The sequence below is a fragment of the Mus pahari genome, chromosome 3 (assembly GCF_900095145.1).
Source record: "Mus pahari chromosome 3, PAHARI_EIJ_v1.1, whole genome shotgun sequence".
Classification (NCBI taxonomy): Eukaryota; Metazoa; Chordata; class Mammalia; order Rodentia; family Muridae; genus Mus; species Mus pahari.
The window spans coordinates 162,793,010-162,817,170 of record NC_034592.1 but is presented as its reverse complement, the minus strand read 5'-3'; the positions used below and the strand labels follow the sequence as shown (position 1 = coordinate 162,817,170).

The window sequence follows — 24,161 nt, the reverse complement described above, 5'->3', positions numbered from 1 at the left end:
GGGAGATGCTTACCCACCAGATCCAGGGACTATCACTGTGTGTGCTCAGAGCTGGAGCTGGGGAGATGCTTACCCACCAGATCCAGGGACTATCATTGTGTGTGCTCAGAGCCGGAGCTGGGGAGGTACTTGACAAGTTAGGAGGGCCACAGGCCATCTGACCTGCCCACCAGACCCTGCCCTCCGCTGGAGCTCAGGTTCAGCTTTCAATCTGCACTCCACTCTAGACTCCAACGGGCTTCAAGAGATCAGCATAGCCTCTGCTACCTGGGCCTGGGAAAGACCTTAGGTGTTCTGGCAAAGGGCCAGGCTCTGAGTCCTGGGTCTGAGAATATCATGTCCAGGATTCCAGACCTCAGCATGGCCTGTCCACTGAGACTGAACCTTTGGCTCCCACTCTGCACACAAACAGTTCACACTAAGGCCTTCATACATCCTCCCACTCACGTGGAGCCTCTCAGAGCTCTGGGGACAGTTAGCAAGCTCTGGGGACTGGTAGCTCTACTGTCTTAGTCAGGGTTTCTATTCCTGCACAAACATCATGACCAAGAAGCAAGTTGGGGAGGAAAGGGTTGATTCAGCTTACACTTCCATACTGCTGTTCATCACCAAAGGAAGTCAGGACTGGAACTCAAGCAGGCCAGGAAGCAGGCAGGAGCTGATGCAGAGGCCATGGAGGGATGTTTCTTACTGGCTTGCTTCCCCTGGTTTGCTCAGCTTGCTTTCTTATAGAACCCAAGACTACCAGCCCAGGGATGGCACCACCCACAATGCTCTCCCCCCTTGATCACTAATTGAGAAAATGCCTTACAGCTGGATCTCGTGAAGTCATTTCCTCAACTGAGGCTCCTTTCTCTGTGATAACTCCAGCTTGTGTCAAGCTGACACGCAAAACCAGCCTGTACACCCATACATCAGCCCAGGCCTCTGCATACACTCTGCATTTGGGAAAACTGAATCTCTGAGGTTCTTGTGGCCAATAACTCAGAAATGGTGGGACGTGGATTTGTTTCCAGGCCTGTATGAGTTTAGCCTGGCTTTTTCAGCAATGTAACGTCCAACTGACCCTTGCCTTCAGGAAGCTTCTTGGAGCATTAAAAAAAAAAATCATACAAATGTGCACATGTCCTAGTTGAAGCACATGGAGAACACGGCCAACACAAAGCTCCTGACTTATGCAAGGACAGCCATGATCAGATGCTGGGAGTGAGAGGCGTGGAAACCCAGGGCGCTGGAGTTGGCTTGGACTTAGTTGAAGCATCTGTGAAGGCCTTTCCTCCACTCCCAGGTATCCAAAGACCACCCTTGAGAGGGCCTGGGAAAGAGGCAGTTCAAGATGCCATTTGCACAAATCTCTGCTCAACAGGGAAGGAACACACCTCTCCAGAGAACGTCACCTCCGTCTCCCTCTTGGGTCCTTTATGCCCCTCCCCCAAGCCACATCTCCTCTGACCTTGAGAATATAGGGCCAGTTCCATCTTCCCCAGGGGGTCAGGAGCCAGAGTTGTTCCTGCTGTGTGCTTAGCTCACTCCATTGGAAGCCCACGGAGAGCAAGCAAGAAGTCCTCTGTCTGCTGTGAGCCCAGCTGTGCCCCATCCCAGGAGATACACTAATTTGATTCTTGGTGAGTCACAGTGGAATTAAACACACCGGATGTATCCAACACGGACTTAAAATGTCAAAACATTTAAAACACCACACCTCGATGAACACAGGCAGTAGATGGCTACCTCTAGGACTGGCCAGAGCTGGGGCAAAGCAGCAGCAAGAGGAGGGGGCTAGTTCCAGACCCTCAATGGCCAGCCATTGCTCCTCATCCCAAGATTCCCAGGCTTACCCTTTTCTGACCCTAACCAGTTGTGGCCCCCGCCTTTGAGCTGTCTGCTTCCAATTTGTACCAGCACGGCAGCCCTGGGCACACAGGATAGCCTGAGAAACATCTGTCACCTCTGTCAGCTTGAGGATCATGCTCAGTTCACAGCAGGATGCGTCGATGCTATCCCACATAGCTGGAAGCACCCACAACATCCTTTAATGTGCCTATCCAAACCAGCCCCCAGTGTCCTGGGGGACATGCAGGTAGCTGACCCCAGATCATCCTGATCTGTGATGCTGAGCAATGGGGAGGGAGGGACATGACCAAGAACAGGAAACTCAGAGGGGGGCAGCGCTGATAATAACCTGTGGAGGGAACCTGTGACACAGTTAGGAGGCATACATCCTGGGGAGAGAAACCAGACTCAGTATTGCTGGTCTTAGGGAGGGACAGCACATACTCTGATCATGCTTACAAAGCTGGATTGGGGTGCTAGGGAGTACGGTGGACCCCAAGAGCATGCCAACCTTTGGAGTTCTTGCCTTGTGTTCCACCCTGACTGCTATTGTTCCTCTCAGTGCTGAAAATTGCCGTGCACGAGGAAGGCTCTCTAGAAAAGGGCAGAATGCCTGGGGTGGTTTGGGGGCTGGAGGCTGGGGTGTAGACTTGAACCTTAGACAGACAGGAGTCCTATGTGCTTGGGTATCTGTGACTCAAGCAGGTCCCGGAGACTCCACATCTCCACAAGGAACCTTAGGGGCTGCTGAGATGGCTCAGTGGGTAAGAACGCTGACTGTTCTTCTGAAGGTCCTGAGTTTGAACCCCAGCAACCACATGGTGGCTCACAACCACCTGTAATGAGATCTGACACCCTCTTCTGGTGCATCTGAAGATAGTTACAGTGTACTTATTTATAATAATAAATCTTTGGGCTGGAGCGAGCAGGGACTGAGTAGAGTGGGGCTGACCAGAACAAGCGGGGTTGACCAGAGCAAGCACAAGTCCTAAATTCAGTTCCCAACAACCACATGAAGGCACACAACCATCTGTACAGCTACAATGCAATCATATACATAAAATAAATAAATAAATATTAAAAAAAAACAAAACCAAAAAATCAGGGAACCTTAGAGTGACTGAAGGTGCCCCCACCGTTGGGTGGCTTCAGCAGCACCCAGGATTACCATCAGGGTGGGCATCTGAGGGAGATGTATTAGCCTGTATGTCAACAGATGTGGGTGCATGCGGCAGTGGAGTATACTCTACCCACCCACCCCAAGTCACCAAGAGGTGGCCTTAGTCCCAGATCCCTGCAAGGGAGCTCTGACCCTCAAGAGCATTTCTCCTCAGAACAATACTGGGGCTTCTCCCCGCCCCTAGTTAAGCCCATTGTGTTTAGATAAAAAGCTGAACTCACTCACTCCAGCCAGCAGCCCAAAAAGAATGAGAAGGAGCTGAAGAGGCTGCAAAGCCTAAGAGCTGCAATAAAAAACAGCAGGGTGAAGTAGGAGAAGTGCCTGTGTGACCTTCTGGACCAGCCTGGGCAGAAAATGTGAGGGCACAGCAACCTGCTAGTGGTCTTTGATCTGCACTCTGTCCAAGGCTTGCCTGTCGCTGAACCTGTTCTGGCTGGGGCTCATTGGTCACCCTTACAGGAGGCATCCCCTGCTGGGCTAGCCTGTGTCCTCACATTTTCTGGCCACCCTTACAGGAGGCATCCCCTGCTGGGCTAGCCTGTGTCCTCACATTTTCTGGCCACCCTTCTCCACTTCTGCTGAGACCAGGGATAATAGCATAATGCATGACAGAAACGCCTGATATCGAAGGTTCCCAGTGCAGCCTTGTTTGAAATAACAAAACCAGAATGAACTGGAATGCCTACTACTGAAACAGGCAGCTAGCTGGCCAGACCCCACACATCTGTTCTTGGGGCACTGGTTGATACCGGGCACCCCAAGATAACAGTTTATGGAGAAAATATCCATATATATTCTCAGGGAAGCAAGGTGTGTGTGGCTCCCCAAGTTCCTCTAAGGTCCAGCTTGGCTCTGAACAAAACCTGATCAACCTGTATAGGGGCTGGCAGTGCAAGCTTCAGGTGCCCCCTTTGAACAGTCTCACCACACCAACTCTGTCTAGTGCCCTGCAGCAGGTGCTCAGGTGTGAACAAGAGCTCCCCATGTCACACCAAAGCCACCAGTTTTTCCCAGATGTGGGAATGTTAGGGACAAAAAGAAACCTGTACCTGGTGGGTCTATTCTCATCTCACCAGAACACAAGGGGGTGGGGATTCTCTTAAAGTGACACGGCCCACAGTTTCACAGGAGAGTGACTGCACTGCATTATCCTCAGGACAGGATTGTAGAAAAGACAAAGAAGCCATCATCTGAAAGATGCCACAGGGTGCTTGAGACCAGGATTCTATTCAGTAAGGAGGAGGAAGCTAAAGGTATATAAAAAAAATGTTGGCGCAACTTCTTCTGGAATGTCCCAAAAGGGAGGCAGGTCCAGGATGCCATGTTGCTCCTGTCTCCACTTGCCAGGGGTCTGAGAGTGGTCCAAACCCTCGACAAGCTCAAGGCTACTCAGAAGGGCTCTGAAGAAAACAGGACGGGTAGGAACCGGACTCCAGCCAGATGAAGTGTATGCAGGCTCTTCGCTTTCATGATGAGCATATGAAAGCGCCCCTCCTCTTCCAGGAGGCATCTCTTGGGACAGCTTCTGTTCACATCCTTAATTTGATTCTACTCCGCTGTGGGTCCCTGTCTTTCTTTTCTGGTTTGGGATTATTGGAAGAGCCTGGACCTCAGACAGAGTCCAAACAGCAGATTCGTTGGGTGGTTCTCAAGTCCCAGACAGAAAGACAGCACCACAGACAGCTAGCTATACCAAGAGGGCTGTGACCAGAGTGTAGGCAGGACCCCTGTAGCCTTCTTCTCCCAGGAGATGGCACATCTGACCCCCACCTCTGTGTCCTGGCCACCAACATGTCAGACTCTTCCCTCCTGCTGTCCAGAGGTGCAGAGGCTGCCATATGGTTGAGAAACTGGCAACAGAAAACCACGAACATCCACATCCTGCCAGTGCCTGGCTGTGCAGTAGGCCTGGCACCAGCTTGGCTGTCAGGAGACCCCATAAACTCAGCCTGGAGGCTTCAATCGGATTACAGAAATGGCCTTCCCAACAGCTCTGCCCTTGTCCACTTGTGCCAGGTTCTAAGTCCCTGGAGAAAGCTTAGCACAACAGGGTGGGTGCAGGGCCTGGCCTTGGTCCAGAACCCTCAGCACAGCTGGTGGTGTGGGGCTTTTATTTATTTATTTATTTATTTATTTATTTATTTATTTATCTATTTTTATTGGGTGGAGGGCAGAAACAGGTGACAAGATGCTTCAATGTTTCTAGCCTCTCTCAAAATTAGCCCCAAACCATCTGGGTAGGAGAGTAAGTCTTTAGGGCAGGGAGTACTGAAGTCTGTCTGCCACGCCCTCAAATATACGTCAGCCAAAATGTCTATTAGAATGCTCAAATCTGTGGGACATCTGCTGAGCAGCAGCAAGTGACTTCAAAATCCCCAGCAATTTCAGTGGCAGTACAGTGGAGAGTGGGTGGGCTGGGTACTGCCAGGCCCACATCCCACCTCTGTACCCAACAGTGGTGGAGCACGAAAGAGCCCCAGCTTGTGCCCAAGGCTCACTTTATACTGCAGTCATAAAGGAAGTGCTTGGCTGGACGGAGTCCCTGACTGTGTCCACTCCAGGCTAGGACAGTAGCCTTTCTTCTCATGAGTAAGAGTGTCCTGAACAGTAGCTCCCACTTGCTAAAATGCATCTGTTGTGTCTCTACTTCAAAAACCCAAGCCAGTTCAATCTGGTTTGCCGATTCGCCTTTTGTTTGCATTTTCCTAAGATGCAGGGCGCTAATTTGACACTGAAGGATTAAACATCGGGCCAAATGCTCGGCACAGTGCATTTGGAGCCCTTGACAGAGGCTGAGCCATCCAAGAATGCTCTCTGTTTCATGCCAAGAAAACCTGGGACTCATGGACATTAACTTCATATTTCCAGTGACCATGAAAAGCCCTCAGCTGGGCTTGGGAGCAAGCCTTTGCAAGCCTGGGACAAAGTTGGTTGCTGGGGCTCAGTGTAAGCAGGATACACATGCATCTCAGAGTGTACGTTGAGTGTGGGCTGTATAGGACACCCATTACAGCGGAATCTCCAGCCCTACAATTTGCTGTGTGCTTTCTTGCCATGTAATTGTGTGGGTAGTGCAGCGAATATCCTGCCTGTTCCTCCCAATTTGTAATTACCACCTACTGCCAAAGCTGGCCACTGCACTTCCCTGTGGACATCTGGCTCTTCAACATCGGAGTCTCAATGGGATTAGTGCTGTGTCCCTGCTCAATAAATCTGATTACAGCGAACACAGAAGGGCGTGTCTTCACCCACAGGAAGAGGATTTAGAGACGGCCAGTGTGAGGGAACACTCTGGTAGAGGTCTTCCAGTCCCTACCACAAAGCCTCAGGTGTGACAGAGGACTCATAGCTTATACAAACCCAGGCTCTGAGTCTCACCTCTGGGTAGGGGACACTGCCTCGAGCCAGCTTCCTGCTGGGTAGGACTGTGGGACATCTGAAGGTGGGCAGAAGTAAAAGCTCTGAAATGGCAGCAGAGGGCCAGAGAGACAGATTGTCCAGGAAAGCGCTTGCTCTTTAAACCCCCATTTAAAAATTCAGGCACAGAGACATAAGCCTGTAATCCCAACACTGGGGAGGCTGGTGGGGACTCGCTGGCCAGCCATCTGGCCAGTTGGTAAGCTGTAGAGTCAGGGAGAGGCCATGTCAAAAAACCAATGTGAACAGTGATAGAGGAAGTCATCTGACATCAACCTGTGTGTGTTGTATGTATATGTGTGTATGTGATATATATGTATGTGGTGTGTGTGTGTGTGTATGTAGGTTAATTACACACACATACACATACACACACCACATCATACACATACACAGACCACACACATACACAGACACATGCACACATACACCACACACACATATACACACACAAATACACACATCACACATACATATACACACACACTACTCATAGACATATATACTCACAAAGGTACACACAGGTACACACATGCACAGGTATATGAATATTCACACACACACACACACACACACACTAGCATGCACACACACACACACTCCATACATACCACAAATGCACACAAACACCACACACACACACACACACACACACATACATACACACACAAGTACACACACAAAACCACACCACACACACAGACACATACACACAAACAGGCACACACATACATATAGGCACACACGTGCCTAAATGCTACCCAGTGGGACTTGGGGATGGGGGTTGTGGGGTGGGGGGTGGGGTGGAGCAAAGCACTTCTCTGCTAGGTGGCTCTACTCCTCCCTCCCAGTCTTCGAGCCCCACCAAGTCCCATTACCTCATTAGTCCCATGTTCATTTGTCCTTTACTCCCACGTGGAGCTTTGCTTCTCAATAACAAAGAGGCTTTTTTGTTTTATGAATGGCACAGCGTGCAAATTCACACTCTCCAGAGTGGGAATCAGAGAGCCCTGGGTATAAGCTCTTTGATTTTCTCTCGGATAGGGGAGGAGGTGGGGAAGAGAGAAAGGAAAACCAAAATTGATCTTATCAAGTGACCCTGAACTCCTTCCAGTCTCACTCTGGGGCTGGAGAGGGTGGCACAGATCACCTTAAGCTGTCCTGCCCTGGGCATCCCTATCATGACCCCTAGCAAGCTTTGAAGTCACAGACAGCAGAAGGGCAGATCCACCTTCTGAGGACAGGGTGGACCTGGCATGCTATAGCTTCCACCTTATCTGCTTCTAGGGCAGGGGGGAGAACAGTATAGGGCTTACCCACCCACAGCCAGCCATGTGTCAATCTTCTGGGTCTTGAGAGCCAGGGGCTTGGGGAGCCTCCCCTCCCCGAGGCTCACAACTCTCCCACAGTCTCAGATTAGCTTGCCAGCCTTGATCTTCTGCCACAGACAGCAGAAGGAACCTTGGTCATTTTAGCAGTGACTGACTCCAGCTGTCAGGCGATTTGGGGTTACTGTTCCCAGCTGGGGGTAGGTTGTGTTGCAGGCTGTAGACTTGAGGTTGTACAGCCTGGCTCTTTCTGGAAATTCCATAACGTATGTTTGTGCCTGTTCACCTCTCCCCTGGGGCTACTTAAATATCCCTCCATCCTATATCCTCTGGCACCATGTAAGGCATTGCATGTCCCAAGATCCTTTGGGTAAGGTCATCTATCAAATACCTCATGCTTACAAGGTGTCCTACTTTTAGAAGTGGGGCAGCGAGAGGGAGGAGGGAGCCTCGGTGGGAGGCAGAGATGAGTTCAAGACATTGTGAAGGGTGGGCCTGTTTTCAGAGAGCTTGACACTTGTCTATGGGCTGGGATCCTTCGGGCCAGGAGAGGTTGACAGGGCAGGAGTCTTGGCCAGTGAAACAGGAAACTGGCACCTGAAAGGAGGTCCCAGCCCTCAGGCAGATTGCAGCACACTGACTTTTCACTGGCTCTGCCATGGTGCTGGGGTTGTGGAATCCTGGCTTTGTAAGCACAGAGTATGGCTCCTGTATAGTGTCCAGCTCTGGGTCCTGTCTGGCAGCAAGAAACCCCCACAGTGACCATTGTGGGCCCTGCCATTGTGCTCACAAAGCAAAGAAGGCTGAGTTAAGAAGAGGCAGGTCATCACTAGCTCTAACCTGACAGTGGGGACCATTTCACTCCCGCTCTGAGCGAGGTCCGCCCTCTCCATCCTCTGACCCTGGAGCAGGAGTCCACAGATGTCTTCAGTAAAGGGTCAGAGAGTGAGTGACTTTGCTTTGTGGGCCAGATGGTCTCTGTCACAACTGCTCAGCTTGGCCACCACAGCCCAAACTAACCACAAGCAGCACGTTGATAAACAGTAGGCCGTGTCTATACTGTCGATGACAGATCACTGTCCCAGCTTGCCGACTACTGCCTGAAAGACTCAGGCTTATGGCCATGGAACACAGACGGGGTGCTGGTCATGTCACAGGCCATTTGAGGAAAATGGGGACCAACATGACCATTGACTGTGTTCCCACACCAGTGCCCAGTGTAGAGGAAGAGTTTGAAGGAGCAAGAGGAGATATCAAAAAACGTGTTTGAGTGTGAGAAGCAAGACCCCACTTACAGGCAGCAGAACAACATCTACCAGTGTCTTCTGTTCATGACTTCTAATTCAAGGATGGCCAATGGGTGGGTGGCATTCATGGCTGAGGACCTGCTCTACCCCTAGGGAATTTGAAGAGAAACCATCTCCTGGGCTCTTTTACTTCACACTCAAAGTAGTTTAAAATAGCCCCAAGGATGGGTTATGCTTGGTAGAGGTAAGAACCCTTTCACAGTCAAGCTGGACATTGCCTGGTTCCATAGGCTCTTAAGGCAACACCCCTATAGTTGTGCACACCGTGTGAAGAGAGGCAAGTTTACTCCAGTTATACGAATCTCCCCAAACATGTCTCCACTGACCCCCACAACCCAAGCCTGGCTCCTCTGGACACCTTCTACCTGACAACTGGAGCTTTATCCCCTCAGAAATGTCCCTGCAGAATCTATTCCCTGGACAAATCCTTCCACAGGCCCTTGGCATCCTGAGCCACATTCTGTTGAATGTCCTGAGCTGTCATTCACCCTCACTGGGATGCTCGCCTGGCACGTTCAAGGTGTACGTGGAATGAGATTTGTTTCATTCCAGTCGGATTCAGAGTAAACCTTCTCCCCACCTTCCTCCCGCCTGTCTCAGACAAGCACGAAAGAGATAGAGGAGGGAAAGGGGAGGGGGAGGAGGGGAAGAGAAGGGAGAAGGGAAGGAGGAGGGGGGAAAGGAGAGGGAGATAAGGGGGAGAGGAGGAAGGGCTGTTCCTTGTCTCTGTTCTGTTGGAAGGTGGATGCTGCACCCGCCAGGCAGGCTGAGCTGCATCCTCATCAGCGTCAGAGGCCTATTATTCTCCACGCTGCTGCTGCTGCTGCTAGGCTCTGTCATTGACCTGGATGCTAACTGCACCAGTAGGAAGCCTTATTCCAGGCATTGGCATGCACGAGCTGCATCTAGCCATCCAGCCGGGCTCCTGCAGGATAGCATTCCCTGCCCTGCCAATCTTGTTCCTGCAGGCTAGATGAGTCTCCTTTGATGGCTTTGAAATGGCCACTTGAAGGCACTCAGGCTTTGGTCTGTAAATTCTCCCGGACCATAGCAGCCACAGGAGAAAATCCACCTCAAGGCTAGGTTTAGTGTTGATGGCATATTCTCGTGATTGAAATGGAGTCAAGGTCAGCTGTGGGTGGGAGGGAGAACACCACTTGGCCATTTCTCTGAGACGCTGGTGAGTCGGGTCCTTCATGCAGCTCTGTCCCCAGCCAGTGTCTACACACTGGGGCGGGGTGGGGGAGATCTGACTTGCTCAGTCATATCTGCACAATGACTCTGTGTCCTGGAGACTGCAAACATGCATAGGCTCTCAAGCACACGTGGACAGACTGTGGACAGAGACACAGATGGACATAGGTATACATATACACAGACATGCTGCAGACACCAGGGCCTCCTGGGTCCTGAGAGTCTCAGCCCTCAAGGAGATGACTAAACTGTGATCTTGGAGGCAAGCAGGTGAGAAAACAGTCCTGGCTTCTCTTTCATGCCTTACCCTTCTAGTTTCTCTCTGTTCAAAAGCAAACAAACGAACACACACACACAATCCCTAGCTGCATGGGAAGGGAAAACCTGTGCCTCCTAGACTAAAGAACACAACTTCCTCTGCAGGGAGTCATGCCATGTCTCTTCTAACAGTCAATCCTGTCGGGCAGGTGAGGTGCCTAGCTAAGGGAACACCCCTCTGGAAGGCAGATTCATCTCAGACTGTGCTAAAGAGATGGGAAGAATATCTATCCCTTTAATGAAATAATGTACTTTTTCTTCCCAGAATTCCTGCTATTAATGAAATGGCCGAGAACCATAATTGGGATCTGTTAGATCTGACAGTCTGCGTCCCAAGCTGGAAAGATTTAACTTCCCCTTCTTCTGTCTCTCTCCTTCAAATGCTGGCCAGAGCCTCTCTACGCTCCCTTTGGTACTCAAGCTTCCTCATCCTTTCTCTAAAGCATCCGTCCTTTGGCCATTCAGTTGCCTATCTGCCACATGGCTGCCTGCTTGCCAAACTTCCATGCCTGAGTAAAAAAGGCGTAGTGATCTCTTTTCCCTCCCCTTTGAGAAGTTGCCAAGAGTTACACCTTGCCTTTCCTGGAGTTTTTCTTTCAAATGATCATAAAATTATCCTTAAGCTTTTGAATCCATTCTTAAATTCTTTTACTGTTGAGACTAATAACCCCAAAGATGGGACAATCTCTCCCTTCCCCAGTAACATGACAACTCTAGCAGGACTTTCTAATGTTTCCAGTAATAAGAAGGAAAAGGGGGATGGGGAAGGGAAGGTCCTAGTCATCAGCCTGAGGATTAGGGCTGGGCTTGGACAAGTCAGTGCACTGTGTAGGTCACACTGGGGCTTCTACAGAGCTCAGAGAACAAAGCATGTCTCCCTTCACACTTTCTTGAAGAGAGGGTTCATCACCAGACCCAACCCTCAGGTTTTCCCAGAGACCTGGCAGCTTCTCTGTAAGCCCTGATAGAGAAGAGCTTGGTTTTTGCTGCTGTTCATACTTGGGTAGAATCAGGCAAAGTGACCCTGTGGTACTGGACCAAGGTAGATTGTGTGTACTGCTTCCTGAGGTCTAAGAGATGACTGCATCCACAAGGCTGTCCCAGAGGCACCAGCAATCAGCAAGTTCTGGCTCAGCTACATTGGCATGAACATGCATCTGTGAATACACCTGTGTGTCTGTGTCTGCAGGTGCGAACGTGCGTGTGCTTGTGTTTAATATGTGCTTGTGCCCATTTTGTATCCTGTCTGCTTATACACACATGTCTCTGTACATACATGTGTGTGTGTGTGTGTGTGTGTGTGTGTAGTGTGTAGTGTGTAGGCATGTGTGACTATATGGTTTCTGCTTCTGCTCCTATTTTGCTTCTGGCCCATCCAGCACTTGGAAGACACAAAGGGGTTGCCAGGTGTTGTAAGGTCCTGGGACCTGGAACCCCCACTATGACCCTGGGGAAGATGTGTGGTCCTGGGTCCATGCCCCTTTAGATTGCTCCCTGGAAGCTGTGTGGCATTGCCCTACAAACAGATGCAGGGATTTTCAGGGTGATTCTGAGTCTCCAGGGGCTGGGCCTGTCCTCTTTCCCACCGTTCTCCCAGTTCTTAGCCTTGTTTGCCCATCAGGAAACTCAGCACCAATGTAGGTTTCCTGTTGAGGCAAGAGAGGCAGTTTGCCTTACAGCTTTCCACTGTGTTAAGGGAGAGCTGCCTTCCAGCTCTGAAAGCCTCCCTAATGCCAAGCATAGTCACCCAGACCTGGGCCAGGAACTGCCTTACCTGTCTGGCTCCACTTGAACTGGGCATCTAAGGGCAGCCCCAGGCCCTTTTGCCTCAGTTGGTGCTCCAAGCCTCCGCAGGCCCCAGGACCCATCCCTGGCCAATTCCTGCAGGAATTGAGATAGAGAGCAAACTTTCCAGGGAAGCAATGGCAGTTTCCAGTCACTAAGCAGTGGTTCCAAGGAAGGACGAAGATCAGGAGATTGATTTGGGAAGCACTTGTCTGTAAGCAGGGCCTTGGTAAAGGGGTGGATGGAAGGATACAGAATCCAGACCAAATCCCTTGGGAGAAAACCTCAGCTAGTGATGATCTTACATCCTTCATCATGGGGTTTTGGGTGAAGGTGTGAGGGCTGCTCTCCAGTCCCGAGCCAACATCCCTTCTGATAAAGGATACCTCTATCACCGTCAATTACAAGTACCCTAACCCTACATTATCTGTCGGAAACAGAGAGCCAGCAGGGTGGAGGTCGTACCCCCGTTGTACCTCAGGATGGGCATAGGGAGGAACCTCAAAAGGAGGGGCGAAGGAAGGTGCTCCCTGGGCTTAGATTGCTCCACTCTGAATCCTCTGTCATATTTCAAAAGAAATCTCATCTTCCTTCCAATAACAACTTTGTCACAATGACATAATCGGTTCATTTGTTAGACTGAGTGTTTCCAGGGGGAACAGGATTTGTTGTTGTTGTTGTAGAGACACAGTCCCGCTCAAATGCCACCGGGCTTTGAGGGGAATAAGGCGTTCATCTTCTCCTGCTGGGGGTTCCTCCCGGTTCCTCCTCTGCAATCACTGGAGTTTAGGGATTTGTGTAGTTGTGAATTGGGCTGCCCAGGGTACCCGGTCTGTTTGGCAGTCCCTGTGGGGACAGGCTGACTTTCCAGCGCAGCTTCCTCTGAGCATCTGATGCTGCTGGGCCTCCAAGACCTGAGTAGGAATGGAGCCCCTGGTAACCTGTCAGGGCCAGCTCCGAGCAGCAAGGACTGGAGCTGGTCTTGGTCTTCTGGCTTCTATACTATACTGCTCACGAGAACAGGCTGGCTCCTATACTATACTGCTCACGAGAACAGGCTGGCTCCTATACTATACTGCTCACGAGAACAGGCTGGCTTCTATACTATACTGCTCACGAGAACAGGCTGGCTTCTATACTATACTGCTCACGAGAACAGGCTGGCTTCTATACTATACTGTTCACGAGAACAGGGTGGCTTCTATACTATACTGCTCACGAGAACAGGCTGGCTTCTATACTATACTGCTCACGCGAACAGGCTGGCTGTTCTGAGTTACTGTCCTTCCCCAGGACTGACTGACCATCAGTTTTATTCAGTGCTGGTTTCCCCAGAACTGATCAGGAGTCCTCAGAAGAGGACATCCTGCCTTGAATGGGTGGGACAGACTCTGGACCTCCCCAGGTATGCAGGAGAGTATCTACAAAGTGCCCTTTCCTGGGGCAGGAAGAAACAGGAAGTAGGTGGTAAAGAATGAGCAGCCATTTAAAGGTAGTGCTACCCTAGGGAGAAGGCTCAGTTGGTCAGACGCTTTGCTTGTGAGCACAAGGATATGAGTTTGATGCTGAGAGCCCTGTTTAAACAAACAAACAAGAATCCTGGTGTGAAGCGAGAGAGCAATTCTAGCACTGGGGAGATGGAGGCAGGAAGATCCCTGAGACTCACTGGCCAGTCACCTTGCCAACAGGTGAGTTTTAGACCAGCAAGAGACCATGTAACAGAACAATATGGATGGTATCTGAGGAATGACACCAGAAGTTGTACACACAATCGGGCACACACACACACACACACACACACACACACGCAGGCACACACACTCTCAGGCACACATACACAGACACATACATACAGACACACACACGTGGGCACACACACATAGACACATACACATGGGCACAGACACACAGACAGACACACACGAACACATTCACACAGACATACATACAGACACACATGCAGGCACATACACTCAGACACCTACACATAGACACACACATACAGGCACACACACACACACACAGGCATACACACAGATACCCACACATGGGCACACACACAGAGACACACACATGCAGGCACATACGCACAGACACACACATGTGGGCACACACACAGACAGACATACACACAGATACACACAGATACACAACACATTCACACAGACATACACACACACAGACACCTACACATGGGGACACACACAGACACATACACACATGCACACAGGCACACACATGCAGACACACACACAGACACACATACATGGGTGTGTGTGTCTAGAAACAGCGATTGTTTTCTATTTTGTTTTGTTTTGTTTTGTTTTGTTGAGATAGGCTGTTACTGTGCACCCCAGGATGACCTTAACTGTTGATCCTCCTGCCTCATAAGCATTGGAGTTGTAGATGTGTGCCTCCATGGCTGGCTGTAAATAATTTTAATGACATTTAATTTAATGAAATATATCCAAAATATTATTTCGAAGTGTGAGAGTATTAGTAATGTATTGTACACTCTATGCTCCCTTTCTTCTGAATGCTTCAAAAACTGTTCACCCTTAAGAGGGCATCTGGGTGCAGCATGGGCAGGCAGCTATCTGCTCTTCTGTAAGGACTTGCAGGGAAATTTTTAAGGTGTTCATCTTATAGGTCCACAGGGCAGCATATCATCTTCTTGCAATTCCTACAAAGTATCTTTGACTCACGTCATGCCGTTTGAGACCCTGGGCTCCAGAATACCTCCTGTCAGGATATATGACTCTGAACAAGGCCAAGGATGGGACATCCATCTAAAACCACTTATAAAACACAGGAACTAGGTTAGGAGGAGGTGCTACATCTTCCAGAAATTGGCTCTACCTCCCTTTCTGTCTCTTCAAGGTCCCATCATCAGAGCTTGTGCAAACCTGCCAGCTGCACCAAAATTTCATTGGGTATAAGCAGAGCTTGCCCTCCAGAGAGACACTTCAAAGTCTTAGTGAAGATTCTTTCACTACTTCTTGAGTTCTTCCTGGTCAAAACTTAAAAATGACGTGTAGTAAGGTTAGACCAAGCCTTGGGGCTGGATGAGAGAGGAGTCCGGGATTGGAGAGGAGCTGGGGGATGGTAGGAGCCTGGGGAATGGGAGGAGCCTGGGGAATGGGAGGAGCCCGGGGATGGGAGGAGTCCGGGGATGGGAGGAGTCCAGGGGTGGGAGGGGAGTCTGGGAATGAGAGGAGCCCAGGGATGGGAGGAGCCCGGGGATGGGAGGGGAGTCTGGGAATGGGAGGAGCCTGGGGATGGGAGGAGTCCAGGGATGGGAGGGGAGTCTGGGGATGGGAGGAGCCTGGGGATGGGTGGAGCCTGGGGGTTAGCCTCACAGGCTGGTCAGGGGACAGGCCCCAGGTCCCACAATTGTGTTCACCTTCTCTCCTTAGCTCTACTCTTCCTCATCTGAAAAATGAAGATGGTCAATAGAGCCTCTGGGTTGAGATTGAGCTCAGGACTCTCTTCCACGAAGTGAGCCGTTAGCTGATGTGTAGTAATTATAGACTCTGCACAGCAATTAATCCTTGCAGCAACTGCTTGTCATGGGAACTTTACTCACTCAACTCAGAACTTTGAGTCCGGCATAGCTGAAACCCCAGCCAACTGCGGGAACCAAAGCTAGATGTGATGGTATATGCCTGTAATTCCAGCACTGGAGAAGCAGAGGCAGGAGAGTCAAGAGTTCAAGGCCAGCTTTGTATATAGAGCAGTTTGAAGCCAGTCTGGGTTCTGTGAGAAACTACTAAAAAACAAAACAAAAAAACCCAAACAACCTGAGAGAGAAAAACAACTTCCCACGCACCTTGTTTTATTGTTTGTTTGTTTTGTAAGATTTATTTATTTATTTACTGTATGACTACACTGTCACTGTCTTCAGACACACCAGAATAAGGCATTGGATCTCATTACAAATGGTTGTGAGCCACTTTGTGTTGCTGGGATTTGAACTCAGGACCTCTGGAAGAGCAGTCAGTGCTTTTAACCACTGTGCCATCTCTCCAGCCTCCATGCCCTGCTTTTTCCAAACCAAAATGAGCAGTATCAAGGGAGAACCACCCTAACTTATACCCCCTCTCACTTCCCACTGGATCTCACCCAGAACTGCAGGTGAACCCGAGAGCAGGAGCTTTCTAGAATGTTTTGTGAACCAGGAATGGGAAGGCTGGGCTAGAAACTGCCTGGAGGAGCTGCCTGCCCGGGGAAACACAGCTGTCCCCAAGGTTCTTGTGGCCCCAGCCAGTTGTTTTGGAGGAAACCACGGTATCACAACTGTAGTCTCACCAAGTTAGCGCTAATTCTCACTCTCCTGGGGCTGTGAACGCTTCGAGGGATGCTTGAGGGCTGTGCAGAGGGCTGGAGGCTCCTCCTGCTGCGGTTGTAGTCAAGATGCATTTTCTCTGACAGATCTTCTCCACAAGGCAGCCACAGGTGCTCATGACATTTAAATTGTTTGAATTTGCAAGTCCGATGTTTACATGAATATTCACACACACACACACACACACACACACACACACACACACACACACTCTCTCTCTCTCTCTTTTCAAGGCATTCAGACCACAGTCTGCTTGTGGTGCCTTGTCTGTGCGGTGACAAGTCCCATTGATTCCCATGGTGGCTTCTCATCAAAGAACATTCCAGAACCTGAAGCCTGCCAACTGCCCCAGACACTCGGGGCTGGGCTATCCTGAAAGGCATGTGGCCTACAGACCACAGATGGAAGATGCCTGGCATAGATGAAATGGGCAAATGCTGAATCCACCAAAACGCCCAAAGAAGAAACAGACATTAGAAGTCTTTAATAAAGAAATCTAATCAATATTCAATAGTGTTGTAAAAGAGGAAGCACCAGGCCCGGATAGTTCACTGGTGACTCCAGCCAAACACTTACATGAAAGTGATAGAGCTCTCTCGAGTCTCTCTGAGAAGACAGAAGCTCAGGGCAGACCTCCAGCCCACTCAGTGAGACCAGCATTACTCTAGAACCAGAACCAGAACCAGCCATACACACACACACACACACACACACACACACACACACACAATGATAAGTGTAGATGGTCATTTCTTAGGGGCACAGATGCAAAAAAACCTCAAGAAGATACTAGTGAATCAAACACAGTAGCACACACATGACAGTGTTGCCCAAAGTCCATGGGTTGGAAATTTAATAGTCAACAGGGTTGAGAGGTAGGACCCCGTGAGAGGGTTTAAGTCCTGAGAATGAGTCCCCACAGATAGATTAATTTCAATATCCTAGAGTAAGTTTGCTATAAAAGCAAGTCTGGTCCTCTTCCCCTCTCTCTTACCCTGTGATGCCTTCTGCCACATTACAAGCACAAGAAGGTTGTCACCAAGCCAGGCACGGTGGCACACACACCTTCGATCCCAACACTAAGCAAGCAGAGCCAGGTGGGTCTCTGTGAGTTTAAGGCCTGCCTGGTCTACGTATCGAGGTCCAGGACAACCAGGGCTACACAAAGACACCCTATGTCAAAACAAAAGCAAGCAAACAAAAAAAAAAGAAGGCTAGCATGAAATATGGTCCCTGGATCTTGGTCTCTCAGTCTTCAGAGCCACGAAGCCAAAAAAGTCCCTGTCCATTGTAAAGCATCTAATCTGTAGCAGTTGTCATAACAGCTCTGCCCTGGCTACTTTATGTCAACATGACACAGGCTAAACTCATCAGAGAGGAGGAAGCCTCAACTTAGAAAATGCTATCTATTTATCCATCTGTCTATCTACCCATCCATCCATCCATCCATCCATCCATCCATCCATCCATCCATCCATCCATCATCTATCTTTTGTTTTTTCTAGACAGGGTTTCTCTGTGTAACAGCTCTGGATGTTCTGAAACTCATTTCGTAGACCAGGCTGTCCTCAAATTCACAGAGGTCCACCTGCATCTGTATCTCAAGTGCTGGCATTAAAGACATGTGTCACCATGCCCGGCATTTAAGGACTTTTTTTTTTTTTAATTAATGATTGATGGGGAAGGGTTCAGCCCACTGTGTATGTGGGCGGGGTCACCCCCAGGCAAGTGGCTCTGGGTTCTACAAAAACAAGCTGAGGAAGCCACCGGGAGCAAGCTACTAAGCAGCATCCCTTCAACAGCCTCTGCATCAGTTCCTGCCTCCAGGTTCCTGCCGTGCTTGAGTTCCTGTCCTGACTTCCTTCCATGATGAGCTGTGATGTGGAAGTGTAAACCAAACAAACCCTTCCCTTCCAGAGCTTTGGCCATGGTGCTTCCTCACAGCAATAGTAAACCTGACTACGACAAGCACAAAAGAGACCCAAACAACACAGCAAGAGTTATACACTATGATTAAATGGGATCCCCCATCCCCAGGTATGCAAGGATGGTTCCCCTGATCACCATTCACACAATCACTTTAATAGGTACAAGAAAGGCTTTTGACAAAATCCAAAGCCTATTCGTGACTCAACTCTTAGCAAGCTAGAAATGGAGATAACATCTTACTACTGGTGAGATTATAACTCCACTAAGATGAGAAGCGACACATGCCCAGAACCATGCCAACTTAACCTTGTACAACCTAGCCAATCAGATAAGACAAGAAAGAAGGGGTATGTGCACTGGGAATAAAGAGAGAGCTCTCTGTGTAGACAGACATATGTGTAGAAAATACCAAAGAACTGACATCCTTGAAACTAGTATGATTATGGGAAAGTAAGATAAAAGGTTAATAAACAAAATCCAATTGCTTTCCTGTATGCCAACAATGAATAATTGAAGTTAAAAATGCAATACTGTGGGCTGGTGAGATGGCTCAGCAGGTAAGAGCACCCGACTGCTCTTCCAAATGTCCAGAGTTCGAATCCCAGCAACCACATGGTGGCTCACAACCATCCGTAACAAGATCTGATGCCCTCTTCTGGAGTGTCTGAAGACAGCTACAGTGTACTTACATATAATAAATAAATAAATCTTTAAAAAAAAATGCAATACTGTGTCTGCTTGTTTTTAAATATTTTAGTGTGTGTGTGCACATGTGTGTGTACACGTGAGAACTCGTGCATACATACATGTGCATGTGTGGAAGCCAGAAGAGGTGTTAGATCATATGGACCTGGAAATACAGAGAGTTATGAGCTACTCAATGAGAATTCTGGGAACTGAACTTGGGTCCCTTCTACCAGAGCAGTATAAGTTCTTAACGACTGAGCCATCTGTCCAGCCTCACAATTCAGTATTTGTATACTAAGTAATTAATGTAAAAACTTTAAAAATAGAATACTATTTATATCATAAAAAATGAAATATGGGATGGGTGTAGCTCAATGGCAAAGCAATTGCCTAGCTATCCCTAGTATCAACCCCGCCCGCCCTGCAAAAAAAAAAAAAAAAAAAAAAAGAAAGAAAAAAAAAAGAAAAAAAGAAAACCCTTGATTTTGTTTTTAAAAAGATAAAGGAACTCTGTTGGGGGGGGGTGCATACCTTTAATCTCATCAGAGGCAGATGGATCTCAAGGCCAGCCTGGTCTATAGAGTGAGTTCCAGGACAGCCAGGGCTACACAGAGAAACAGATGAAGGGATTGGAGTGATGGGTTGGTGGTTAAGGGTATTCTATGAGCTCGAAGAGGACATAAGTTCAGTTCCCATCACCCATGTTGGGCAGCTCACAAGAACATGGTAACACCAGCTTCAGGAGATCTTATGTCCTCCTCTGACCTCTGAAGACCTTTATATACTTGGTATATGCTCACATTGACACTGCTAAGTCCAAAACTTTCAACAAAGCTACATAGCCAAGATGGTGTGGTCAGTGAAGCCAAGAGAGAGCCCAGAAATGGACCCACACAGGACTCTGTGACCAAGGTAGACTGTGGAGGAAGAGTCACCGTTACAACCATATGTGAAAGGATGCATTCTACACCTTCCAAAAACTAATCAAAACTGATCACAAACCTAAGTATAAAGCTCAGGACAATACATAAGAAAAATTGACTAGCCCCATGTTTAATGATGAATATTTATTTATTTAGTTTTCTTGAGACGGGGTCTCATGTGGCCCCATACGACTTGAATTCCAGATCCTTCTGACCCTTCATCTCAAATGCTGAGATTACAAATGTAATTCACCACAACCAGCTGAATTTTTAATCAGAAGAATGTTCCATGAAAGAAAAACCAATAAACTGGTTCTTATTAAAATTAATAATATTGTTAAAAGAATAAGAAGACAAGACTGAGCATAATATTGTAACATCTGTATTAGCATTAGAAGCCTGAGGCGTGAGGATGGGAAGTTGGAGGCCAGCCCTGGCTATATTGTAAATTCCTCTCATAAAGCCATAACAAAGATTAAATAAGAAGTCACAGCCTGGGAGGCATTATTTGCAAAAGACACATCTGATAGGCTGATCCAAAATATACAGAACTCTTAAAAATAAATAAGAAAGAAAGAAAAAAATGGGCAAAAGTCTAAACAGGAACCTCATGTAAGAACATCCACTAATGAAAACCTATGCTCCTGGTGTGGTTCTGTATGTTACACTTCACAGGATGGAAAGCCTTGATTACCACCTCAATTCCACTGAGTTTAGACTCACGGGGGAGACACATCTGTGGGGATGCCTGTGAGGGTGTTTCTAGAGAGATTTAATGGAGGAAAGAGATGTGGAGGGTGCATCTCAGTGTCTAGAATGCTGAACTGAGTAGCATGGAGGCAAAAAGGTGCAATCAGAGCCCCCGCAGATACATTTTCCTCTTGCCTCTGGATACAATGTAACCAGCTGCCTTACATTCCTAGGGATGAATCTACAGCCACTCTCAGAGCTGTTCTTCCACTTTGTGATGGGATACACCCTCAAATGGTGAACCCAATAAGCCCTTCCTCCATTACATTGCTTCCTGTCAGGTATTTGGTCACAGCACTGAGAAAAAATAACCAATACAGCAATGGAATAAAACAGGAATATTCTAACACCACCCCCACCCCGGAAATACTGAAAGAGGGCACCTAGAATGCTCATCATGGCTGGTGGAACACAAAAGAGCACAGCTGCTGTGGGAAACAGGTGCCTGTCTTACACAACTAACCTAGTCATAACCTAAGGTTACATGATTGCCGTCTTTGCTTTTTTTTTTTTTTTTTTAAACCTAAGGAAGCTAAAAGCTTATGTTTACACACAGACCTGCACAGATACATTTATAGAAGCTTTAGTCATAATTGCAAATGAGATGTTCTTCCTTAACTAAACAATAATGGCATCTAATTCAGTGATACAAAGAAATGAGCTTCCAAGCCAGAAAAAGACATGAAGGACTTTGAATGAACGTCAGCAAAGGAAGGAGGCTGACCTGAAAGAATGCCTTGACTCCAGCTGTATGATCTTCTGGAAAACGAAATGTGGAGTTGGCTTTGAATAAAAAAGTTGCCCAGGGCTCTGGTAGAGCCCAGAGCATTGGATGGGGGGGGGGGCTCTATTGTCCATGTACAGCTATTGTCCATGATGGGGTACCATGCATCTAGCCAAAGCCACAGGATGTGAAACTCCAAATGAGAACCCAGTATGAGTTGTCAATTTTGATTAATTTGTCAACACTTGTTAATAGTGACAATGAACCTAACAACACAAGATTTCTCCAGCAGAGGAAACTAACAAGTGTGGGGTGTGTCCTGAGACATTGTCTCAAACAAACACATTACAAAAATCACTCTAAAATTTTTTCATTAAGACTTGTAAATTCTGAGGTTGGCTCAGTAGTTAAGAGCACTGGCTGCTTTTTTAGAGGATCTAGACTCTGTCCCCAGCATCCACATGGTGGCTTAAAACCATCTGTAGCTAAAGTTCCAAGGGATCTACACCCTTTTCTGATCTCCTCAGGCACTACATGCATGTGGTACACTGACTAAGTGCACACAAAGGCGTGTGTGTGTGTGTGTGTGTGTGTGTGTGTGTGTGTATAATTATTATTAAAAAGTCATAATTCCCAACCCCTTAGCTTCCCAGCTGTACTCTTGCATCCCACCAGTAGGGATAACTATTCCAGTTGTTCTTTGTCTTTCTGAGTATCATCTGTGTCAGGATTTCCGGTTGTTTAGCTGCTGCTTTGCAGAAGTCTTGGGGCCTGTCTGCATCTTACAAGATCCCTGTTTTGTGAAACTCCCTTATCAGGCACTCAGCTCAACTTGAAGTTCTTCTAACCAGAGGCCACCCCCAGTACTGTGTGCTTCTGATGTACCTCCCCTCAAGCAAAAGGAGTCCCTGGCCTCCTGTACTTCCTGTGTTTCATCTCTCCCCAAGGGCTGGATGGGACTTCAGTTCCTGTATCTGTTTTAGCCTCTTCCCCAGCCTCCCTCAGTGGAACCAGCTGCTTCAGAAATGCATGCAGCCCATCAGGGCCACAGCAGAGAGGCTGCTCAGGGTGACCCTGTAGGTGACAGGTCAGGGAAGGAACATTTAAATTATGTATGGATTGGGAACCAACGAGCACCTTAAAGTGGACTCCAGGTTACTCACAGGCCGCCAGCTGGGTCTGGACAGGTCCTGACACTCATCTCTCACTTTTGTATATATATGGCTTTCTCTGGATCTAGTTTGGAAGACTGGGGTGAGCCAAGGAGATCTTGAGGGTCCATCTCCTGCTAACTGGACAGGTATAGTTGCTTCAAAATAAATCTGACAATTTCGGTATCTCCCAGAGTCCCACTGTCCTGATTAAGGACCCAGTGAAGGCTGGTTTGGGGCACAGGTGCTATATGACAGGGGTCTTGGCAAGACTGACCAGGTGACTGGGTGGATTCAACTCCACTTGCAATTCCCCCCAAATCTGCGTGGTAGAAACTCCAGATCTCTGGGAGCTGCTCCCTCCACAGCACACAGTGTTCCGTTTTCCTTTTCTTTCCGTTTTTGAGTGAGACACAGAGGCATGCTTCAGTTGAGCATGTGCTGTCTTCCACAGAGGACTTGAGCAGATCTGGTCACAGCAGCTACAAATGGACACGCAATGAGGACATAACAGCTTGTTTGTACCAAAATCCACACAGCTCTGGTGAAGGGACATCAAGGATGCGCTCTCTCCATTGTTAGAAACAGAACCATAAGAATTCTTGGGACCAAGGCTGGTGAGTGTTGGGGAGGAGGCATTCTTGCTCACAGAGTGATTTCTATTTGTTCATCCAATGGACTTAAGCTCATGAGTGCACAAAACACACAACAGAGCAGAAGGGAGGCCTGGGGTCCTTCTGAGCAGCTGGGGGCCAGACGCTGGGATCATTATTGATCATGGATCAGATGCTGGGATCATTATTGATCATGGATCAGATGCTGGGATCATTGCATCCCTTAAGGGATTTGCTTCTCTCCCTTCAGCTCAGACTCCCACCTCCTCCAGACCCCAGTACCCCTCAGTCGATGTCGTCCTCCATCCTCATGAGACCCTCAGGATGCGTGCACAGAGGCAGCTGAGGAGGGAACAGGCATGGTCACTGCAATGCAGGATTAGAGGCTCAGCTACTGCTCAGCATCTTCACCAGGAGAGCAGGCATTAGACATGTCGGCTGGCTGGGCCTTGTCTCAGAGGAAGGAGGACTGTGGTTCCAGGCAGTGACAGCCCTGTTTATTTCCAAAGTTCACTACTTGCTGAACTCTGGTACTTGAACCCACTTGTTCCCTAAGGAGTCCAGTTTCCTGACAGACTCAGAGAGACAGACAGATCCACAGAAACAGTGATCTGTTTCCAACAGCCTCAGTGCTGCTGGGCAAGTGCAGCTGGGCCTAGAAGCATGTTAGAGAGTC

General features: G+C 48.5%; 1 protein-coding gene across 1 annotated transcript in view; it reads right to left on the bottom strand.

Annotated features, from left to right (window-relative positions):
* Positions 1-24,161, bottom strand: part of Ntsr1 (neurotensin receptor 1) — a 45,442-nt gene that overhangs the window by 6,898 nt on the left and 14,383 nt on the right. The window lies entirely within an intron of this gene.